The 9661-nt window shown below is 40.0% G+C and overlaps 1 pseudogene; it reads right to left on the reverse strand.

Annotated features, from left to right (window-relative positions):
• Positions 1–202: 202 nt before the first annotated feature.
• Positions 203–1419, reverse strand: LOC111541729 (annotated as a pseudogene).
• Positions 1420–9661: the final 8242 nt, after the last annotated feature.

The raw sequence follows: 9661 nt of genomic DNA on the forward strand, positions 1-9661 counted from the left end.
TTGAGATGCTGCTGCTCCTTGAGTGGAACTTTCTCTGTCATGATAACATTTTCTACAGTTTCTTTTTGAGGGAAAAAATGCTAAATGTTATCAATTTTTAGACTGTCCTACACTTAAACCTATATCAAGACATTCAGGAACATACTATGAGTAAACATTAAAGAAATTGTGGGAAAAATTTGAAGAATAAGATGATGGTAACTTATAATTTGATAGTGGCTCTAAGCTTGGCTGAGTGCCCTCTGGGGTTATCTTGTACATTCTGATCTTATGGACTAAGTACCTTCTTGTATATCAATGTATATCAGTTCCCACATTAAAGGAGCTCTTCTCATAGAGTCTTCTTCCATGTTTTCGTGATCTGAACCTAAAGGCAATGTTTTCATCACTTGCTGTCTAACATTTAGGTTAAACCTTTCTGTCATGCTATTCCAAGCAAGTTCTTTTGATGATGCGATCCTGTAGTGAATGGAAAGAGATGGTAACAAGGTGACCACCAGGTCTCAGAAACTTCTGAGCTGTCTTCAGTCCTGTGTAGAGTTCATTGAGCTCATTGTTCACAAATATGCGAAGAGCCTGGAGAGTCTTGGTGGCAATATGGGTAGATCGCTGTAGCAAGTCTTTTCGTGCATAAATAGCAGAGAGAGGAAATGCACCTGCGACGATGCTGGCAAGCTGCTGAGGCAGATGCTGCGTGCCTGAACAATTGCTGAAGCAATTTTCTTGGCATGCTTTTCCTCCTTGTATGTTCTCAGGATACATGCAAGCGCCTGTTGATCTAAAGCATTGAAAACATCAGCAGCAGTGGGCGTGTCAGGGTACCTGCTACCATCCATCCTCATGTCCAAGGGGCCGCCTTTCCAAAGGGAAAAATCTCTTTCAGGAGTATTGAGTTGCATGGAAGAACACCCAAGATCCATAAGAACTCCATCAAAAGTCCCTGGCTGCACTCCAGCTTTCATTAACAAGGCTTCTGCCTGGCTGAACTGGCCCAGCATAGCTCAGATTTGTTTAGGATACAACTCTGAAAGATGTTCAGCGAATGCAGAAGCTGTCGGGTCTCTGTCCAAGGCCCACAGAACAATATCTGACTCCTTCTGTAGGGCTTTTGTGCGCCCTCCCTAACCAAATGTCATATCTAGAAAAATCTGTCCTTTTTGTGGTGACAACCAATGAACAACTTCATCCACCATTACTGGAATATGTAATTTAGCCATAGTTTCAAAATCTCTATCTTGAGATCTGTGTAACTCCTGGGCTTGAGTTTGATCTTTTTGCTTCTAGGCTTCATATTCTTTACGTTTTTCTGCTGTAGTATGTATTCTTTTTTGTCTAGACACCTAACCGAGGTATGCTAGATTCCAACCAACATGAAAGACATTCTTTATACATTCTACAAAAATATGGATACGGAAGCATTCCGTGGGTCAACGAATCTGAGGCATGAAGACTTCTCAGCAGGCCTCTAACTTGGGCCCCTGACTACTGCTACAGTGCCAGAGAGCCGGACTTTGCTGCACATCTAGGTCCTATCCCTGGGGGAAACTCTTCTCTTTCTTAATTGTTTTTGCCACTTGCAGTCTTTTTGCATTCAGAACCACTCTCTACCAACCCATATAATCATGGCATTTGTAGATAGATGCCTTCTGTCCTAGGAACATACAGCAGTAGATTAAGAAAAACATTTCCTTGGAGCTTAATTTGTTTGAGCCACAGAGTAGACATTTAGGCTTATAGGTTGTGCTGTGATAGTGCTGAGTGCCGGACCCTGAGACACAGAGGTGCTCCTGCGTTCTTTAATACATACACATTTTTGATTGTGCCCCTGGCATGTGTGGCCATATTTTTGTGTTTGTGATCTGTGAAACTGTCTGAAGAGTGGGAGACAGAGTGAGAGCCTGCATCTCCTGCTTATGTCTGAGGGTGTGCAGTGGGTTGAACAGTGTCCCCCCAAATTTATGTTCACTCAGAACCTCAGAATGTGACTTTATTTGGAAGTAAGGTATTTACAGATATAATTAGTTAAGGATTTCCAGATGAAATAATCCTGGATTTATGGCGGGCCTTAAATCCAGTGGCTCACGGTGTCCTTAGGGGAGAGAGCACAGACACATATGCACAGGGGCGAAGGCCACAGGAAGAAGGAGGCAAAGGCTGGAGGTAGACTACCAAAGGCAAGGAAAGACTGGACCATTAGAAGCTGGGAGAGGCAAGGAATCATCTCCCCTAAGCCTTCAGAGGGGAGCATGGCCCTGCTAGCAACTTGATTTTGGACTTCTAGGCTCCAGAGATCCAGGAGAATGAATGTCTGTTGTTTCAAGGCTCCTTTTCATGGTACTGTGCTGCAGCATCCCTAAGAAACTAATCCAGCGGGGTCCTGGTCACAGTGGATTTCCTCTGACATTGACTCTTGTCTTTAGTAACCAGGGAGAATAATCCAATAATTATTTTTCTCTCCATGTACTCTAACGATTGTCATATCAACATGATGGAACCCCATTGTAAGTACATTTGATTTAATCAAATTCAATTTCTCAAAAAAAAAAAATAGAAGAGAAAACTGATAATTTCAAGTATTAACAAATAATATATTTACCATTCACTGAACATGTATCCCATTCAGAATAAACTCTGGGTTTGAAACACAAATCTGTGGTCCTTTATCAGTCATGTTTCCTCATCCTCTCACAGTGTAAGCATCTCTCTTTCTCTGTTCTCTGTCTGTCTCTCTCTCTTTTATCACCTTTATATCTAATAAAACCTTGTTCTCAAATTCAAACACATTAATATACCTGTGCCTAACCAAAGAGAAAGTAATCTGTTCCAATCCTAAAGGAAATGATTCAGCTACAGTGAAATTAGTCACTGTTATGTAACCTAGGAACAAGATATCATTACTATGTATGCAGTCTGGGAGCTGAATATCAAGCTCTAGACCTACCTGTGAACATTCAAACACTCATTTCCAAACTGACAAAAATGGTATCTGCCTCTGATGTTGCTCAATTCGTTAACAGTTATTGCCATATTCTCACTGTATTGTGACAATAAATAAAATATATAGTTGTGATTCTCAAAAGTTTCTTTAAACTATTCTTAGGCCATAATGTTTACAGGGAAAAATTACAAGAAAAAATACACTCATAAATGTTTGAAAAATCTTGCACCATATACACCTTTATAAATTTGTCTTGTAATATTTAGCCTATGTTTTAACTTCCTTATTTTTTCCAGGGTGGGAGAACAAATGTTCTCTGAAGAAATCTGTATGATATAGACTAGTGAAGGTAACTGGCCTGAACTACAGCTCTAGAGTCATTTGGTTTCACCTTCAGGGAGGTAAGTGCACTGAGAAGTACTAGGTGAGTGTGGGCACGGACATTGGAACCTCAAGATACAAAAGAAGAGATCCTTTCTTCACATTTGTAGGCAGACTCAATGGTATCTTTAACAGGTTCTTTGAAAAAATATTGCATTGGAAATAGCATGTTATCAGCTGGGCGTGGTGGCTCATGCCTGTAATCCCAGCACTTTGGGGGGCCGAGGCAGGTAGATCACCTGAGGTCAGGAGTTTGAGATCAGCCTGGCCAACACAGTGAAACCTGATCTTTACTAATAATACAAAAATTAGCCAGGCGTGGTGGTGCACACCTGTAATCCCAAGTACTTGGGAGGCTGAGGCAGGAGAATCACTTGAACCTGGAAGGTGGAGGTTGCAGTGAGCTGATTGCACCATTGCACTTTAGCCTGGGTAACAAGAGTGAAACTCCATCTCAAAAAAACAAAAACGAAAACAAAAAAAAGTGCATGTTATCTTCTTAATCGCTGATATATAAATAATGTTGAAATTTAATATCACAAGATTTGAAATTCAAGCATCCTAAGCTTAAATATTCATAGCTTACTGGATGCTTGATATTGGGGAATCTATTTAACATGGTAGGGTTATCAGTTTCATTGTTTATAAAATGGGCAAAATAGCAGTTGCTTATAGAATTCTTATAAGGATTAAGATAGCTCCTATCAAGTTTCTAGTGCAGTGTCTGATGTATAATAGGCATTGATCAAATGAAACCTACTATTCTTTATCCTACTGCACAGAAATTTGTATGTTATTTTAATTAAAAATTTGAAAGACCATTTTTAAAATGAGCACCGTTCATCAATAACAGATATATTTTGAAATGATTCGCTGCCAGAAATGATTTTGATTGGGGCTAGTTGTTGCTGCTACTGTTTCCAAATAATTTTGTTATGTTTACAAAATTTGGGGGCCACAGGAAAATCCCCGCCAGGATTATTCACACCCTGTCATTTTCTTTCTTCTCTTTTGAATGCCTAGCATGTAAGTGTATGGAAAGCATCACCCAAGAGGAGAGGCCCCAGAAGCTGCTATGCTTCTCCAGACTCTTCCTTTAAAGCTGTAGATGTGAATTCATCCACAATGGAAAGTTTAATGTGTGCCATCTTTGAGTGGCAAAGTGCAGTGTATTTGCAGTAAGACTGATTAATATTGTAGGCTCTAATCTGTTCATTGTTTATTTCTTGTTGATAATCATGACCACTTGCTGATTGTCCTTCTTACGTTGGCCAGGACAGGGTAATTTTACAGGCTGTATTCAGGGTGCAGACAGTCTCACGGATGCTCTTCCTCCTGCAAGAAAAATCATTAGAGACAATCACAGTGTTTAGAAGGCTTACAACAAATTATTTTCCACTTGGTAGTCCTAATATTTCGGTTTCAGAAAACCAATTAATACAGTTTACTGGTAAAGAAAGGGAATTAGGTTGGATTAGGATACAAATTCACTGCAGTTTTCTCTCTTCTACTGTTGGTAAGAAAGACAAAAAAAAGACAAACTTACTCTGTGGGTACTGATGTACCCACAACCTGCTCACATATTATGTAGAGTTTCTGGCTGTTTGAGGCCTTAATTCTAATAAAAGTCTGATGAATATTATGAGATGTTTAATATTATGTTGTCTTAAATTAGAACCCAAGTTATAGTATGTTAATACTTTTAGGATTTATTTTTCTCTTTTTACTAAAGCAAGTCCTATTGGTCTTAGAATGTTTCTGAGCAGTACATCTTTTAAATGACTTTAAATGACCCCTTACCTCAATATCTTGTTTCTACAGATACGAATATGTTTCACAAAAAGTAGGAATTACAAAGAATATTTTAAAACCCAATCATTTTATCTTTATTGTTTTTAAAATCAGGTGACTCAAAAATATGCCTAATTTTTCACCACTCAATTTGAAGGCTGTGACACTGACTGGCCACATTTTGTACATGGTGGACCTGAAATTCCAGCAGATTCATTCCTGTCTTCTGCTGTGTCTGAAAACGCACATGCCAGTATAATCACAGAGGAAGAACCATGAGCAGAGAACAGGACGAAGAGGACACAGCCTTATTATATGTCAGATTACTGCTACCTCCAATAGCCTAGGTGCTCTTTCCTTCTTATGAAATAAACATCTTTGTTCCTTCAATAATATGACTTGGCATCTATATAGCATATAAAATATTGTTATAAAATACTGGAAATTTTAGATTCAGACCCCTTAAATGATTTGCTTGTTTAGTGCACCCAGAACAAAGAAACATGGACTTTACAGCAACAGGTGCTTAAAAGAGCCTTGAGGGAAATACATTCATCAGAATGTCATTACATGTTATATGCACATTACTTATTTATTTTGTCATATTTGTCCTAAGGTAAAGTAAGCACCTGCAACCCATAGGTAAGGCTTTTTTTTTACAGGGTGCTTTTACACTCTGGGTAGTTTTTGCCAAAGCATCAAAGCATTGTAGCTGTTACCTCCTTTATATACTTTATGTATATAAACAGACTCTTTAGCTAATATAAAACCAAAGAAATAGAGCTACAGAGACCCACTTTATTCATTGCCTCTGCCACATCTAAACATCCATTTTAAAATAATATCACTGTGTCCTGGAGTATCTGTCCCACTTTGTGTTTCACTAGTACCAGGTTGGACCTCCACTTAACTACATATTTTCTCAGTGCATCATAACTACAGAAGGATATAATTTTATTCAGGTTTTCCTTGTGATAAAAACATGATGGGCTAACAGCCCTTAAAATTTCTCATTTTCTTTACCAAATATAATGGTTTTGTGATTTTACAACAGGATCTGCAGCATAAGGAAAGTAAGAACATTCTGAATGTGTTATAAAATAATTATCTCTGGTAAATAAAGATCCATATAATTCTTTCCTTACTTATATTAAGATTTTTTCCCCTACACGTGAATCCTCAGAAAAAGATGCTTTAGTGTAAATATGGTCTTTGGCTTTACTTCTAAGAGCTGACATGAAACATAATTTTTTTTTTTTTCAAGAAGCAAATGTGATAAAGGGAACAATGGAGCCAAATATTGCTGAGTGCTGGGGATATGGACCACAGCTGTGAACTGGATGAGTAGATTTCCCTGTGCATTTCCACTTTATTTTTCTAAGAATGTACATCTACTTATTCTATTTTATTACTAGTTAGGAAATGTCAGTAAGCATGTGTTTGGCAGAGGTGAGTACATGTCCTTCCTAGTGTAGTTTGGCTCTAAATGATATTCTTATTAGATCCCCGGTGCATTGGGCCAATGGAATAGGCTGCTGAAAAGATACAGAGGAAGGGGTCAGTAGTCTTAAGAAGCAGTCAGGAACTGTATCAATCATAATTTTTTTTTTTTTTTTTTTTTCAGTTGCTGATGTCAAAGCCCAATTCCAGTTAGCATGAGCAAACAAAGGTGGCTTATTGGTTCTTGTAATGCAAATGCAGGTCGTATAGGCACAGAGCTGGCCTTAGGGATGATGGAGGCCTTGGAAGTCATCACCTTTGAGCCTCCCTGCCTGTATGTGTGGTTTGGCTTTATTTTTTACTGATGCAGATGGGTTTTCTCTGTGTGTGGTAGAACTCCAGACTCACATTCCTCCAGTTTCATAGTTTGAAAAGAAAGTAGTTCTTTCTCTTCCAGCTCTAGTTAGCAAATCCTCTGGTGCTTTAAGCCAATTACTCACACCTCCTAACTTCTGGTTTCTACCTGAAAGAGAATAACTGGTAACAACTGTTAGAACAACTGGGATCAGTGCATAAAGTCAACCACCACAAAACAGTGGACTGACTGTAGAACACGTTTACTCCTTCCTCAAATTTAGTCTCAGAACTGCCTATGCTTCTACATAATTAACTGTCTACCTGTCTACTCAACTTTACAGAGGATTGAGGGCCTGCTTCATGCACTTCTTGGCTAACAGAAATGAGAGAAAGAGAGACATTTTGGACAGGCTTATCTCTAGAAATTAGATCTTATGGACCCTAACTTTACATGGCAGCAAAGAAGAAAAAGAGACCATTGTGTTTCTTAGATATCTGGAAGACAGAAAACAGGACTAGGTACAAGAGTCTATTACTTATTTTTAAGAGTGATCATCTGACCCCATGGCCCGGTGAGCATGAAGCTCTGACCAGGTAGAGTGGTCATTTCTCTTGTAGTATGGGGGCACAGTAGCTGTGCTCCCTCCAACACTGCCTTCCCATGCAGAGCAGTTGTTCTTCCTCCTTTAGACAGCCAAGAAGGAAGAGAAACATTTCTCCTTCCCCTTCAGGGAAAAAAAAAAAAAAGCCCTCCTTCATGCTCGTCAGGTCACATGTTTATCCCTCAGCCACTCGCTAAGACCAGGGGACTCAGACACCATGATTGACCCCAACTGGGACAAGTGTCCACACTAGTGGATGGATGGGTGCTGTAGGAATTTTACCAGAAATAGAGTGGAGAGATATTATAGTTCAGACATGACCATCAACAATTGTTCTGAGCCAAAGAGCCTCTGTGATAAAGATAAGAGGGCAGGGTAGAGTGTTGATTTGGAAATTTTGACAGAGAAGTCAGTACATGGTAGATGGATATCAGATACTCAGTGAGTGACAGACCATAACCAATGTGGTCAAAGAAAACTCTCAAGAACTAGTTCCGTAACTTCCTTCCTTCCTTCCTTCCTTCCTTGCTTCCTTCCTTTCTTCCTTCCTTCCTTCCTTCTTTGACGGAGTCTTGCTCTGTCGCCCAGGCTGGAGTATGATGGTGTGATCTCTGCTCGCTGCAACCTCCATCTCCTAGGTTCAAGCGATTCCTCTGCCTCAGCCTCCCAGTAGCTGGGACTACTGGAGACAGGGTTTCACCATATTGGCTGGTCTCCAACTCCTGACCTCATGATCCACCTGCCTTGGCCTCCCAAAGTGCTGGGATTACAGGCGTGAGCCACCATGCCTGGCTAGGTTCTATAACTTCTAATCTCATCAAAGCTTTTATGAATACAGAAGTCTAGAGAAAGTCAAGAAAAGAGAATATCCAGGAAATCCCCAAAGAAATGTTATTGGGGAGAACTGTTGCCTTGAGAATCTGTACCTCCCACTCAAGGTGGGATAGATAAGAACTTTAGTATGTGACATCTGAAGTTGTGGGGGTATTTATTTGTGCTGCTGGCTGCCTGGTGAGCTCTCCTACCATCAGGACAGATTAAGAGAGAAAGTTGCTGCTATTTGGTGAATTAGTGGTAGTCCTCTAAGAGAGCTGGCCAAAAGTACTTTACATCCAGTTCATAGATATGGAGTCCATGATAGGAATTTTGGCCTAAAGTTGTTTCTGCCAGAGGATGAAAGAACAGAAAAGTGAGAGTTTATGGAGGATGGGCATTGGGAAATCAGAATTGTAGAGAGGATCAAGATGTCTAGCTGAAGAAAACGTCCTGTACCATGGGAGTTGAAGCTAGACTTGTAGTAGTCTGCAACGCTATTTTTGTGTATTCAGTGCCCTACCTTTCAGGAGAATTATAAATATCTGCCCTGGTGAACTCAGCATGGTTAATGGAAGGTGAGCAGAGGTGGTGTTTGGCTTTAATGTGAGAGCCAGCACATGCACGCTATTCTCTTTTCTCTGCCACTGTGATCTTAGAATTATGTCTTGTGAAGTGGAATCCTGATTAGCCTAAGTCTCGGAATGACTACAGTAAGCACAGCCTGCTTGCCACCCTGGAGGCACATGTTGAGTCAACAGAAAATAAACTGTTGTTTTGAGCCATTGATTCTTTGTTTTTTTTTTTTAATTTTATTATTATTATACTTTAAGTTCTAGGGTACATGTGCATAACGTGCAGGTTTGTTACGTATGTAGACTTGTGCCATGTTGGTGTGCTGCACCCATCAACTCGTCAGCACCCATCAACTTGTCAGCACCCATCAACTCGTCATTTACATCAGGTATAACTCCCAATGCAATCCCTCCCCCCTCCCCCCTTCCCATGATAGGCCCCGGTGTGTGATGTTCCCCTTCCTGAGTCCAAGTGATCTCATTGTTCAGTTCCCACCTATGAGTGAGAACATGCAGTGTTTGGTTTTCTGTTCTTGCGATAGTTTGCTGAGAATGATGGTTTCCAGCTGCATCCATGTCCCTACAAAGGACACAAACTCATCCTTTTTTATGGTTGCATAGTATTCCATGGTGTATATGTGCCACATTTTCTTAATCCAGTCTGTCACTGATGGACATTTGGGTTGATTCCAAGTCTTTGCTATTGTGAATAGTGCTGCAATAAACATACGTGTGCATGTGTCTTTATAGCAGCATGATTTATA

This window comes from Piliocolobus tephrosceles, chromosome 10, assembly GCF_002776525.5.
Source record: "Piliocolobus tephrosceles isolate RC106 chromosome 10, ASM277652v3, whole genome shotgun sequence".
NCBI classification, from domain to species: Eukaryota; Metazoa; Chordata; class Mammalia; order Primates; family Cercopithecidae; genus Piliocolobus; species Piliocolobus tephrosceles.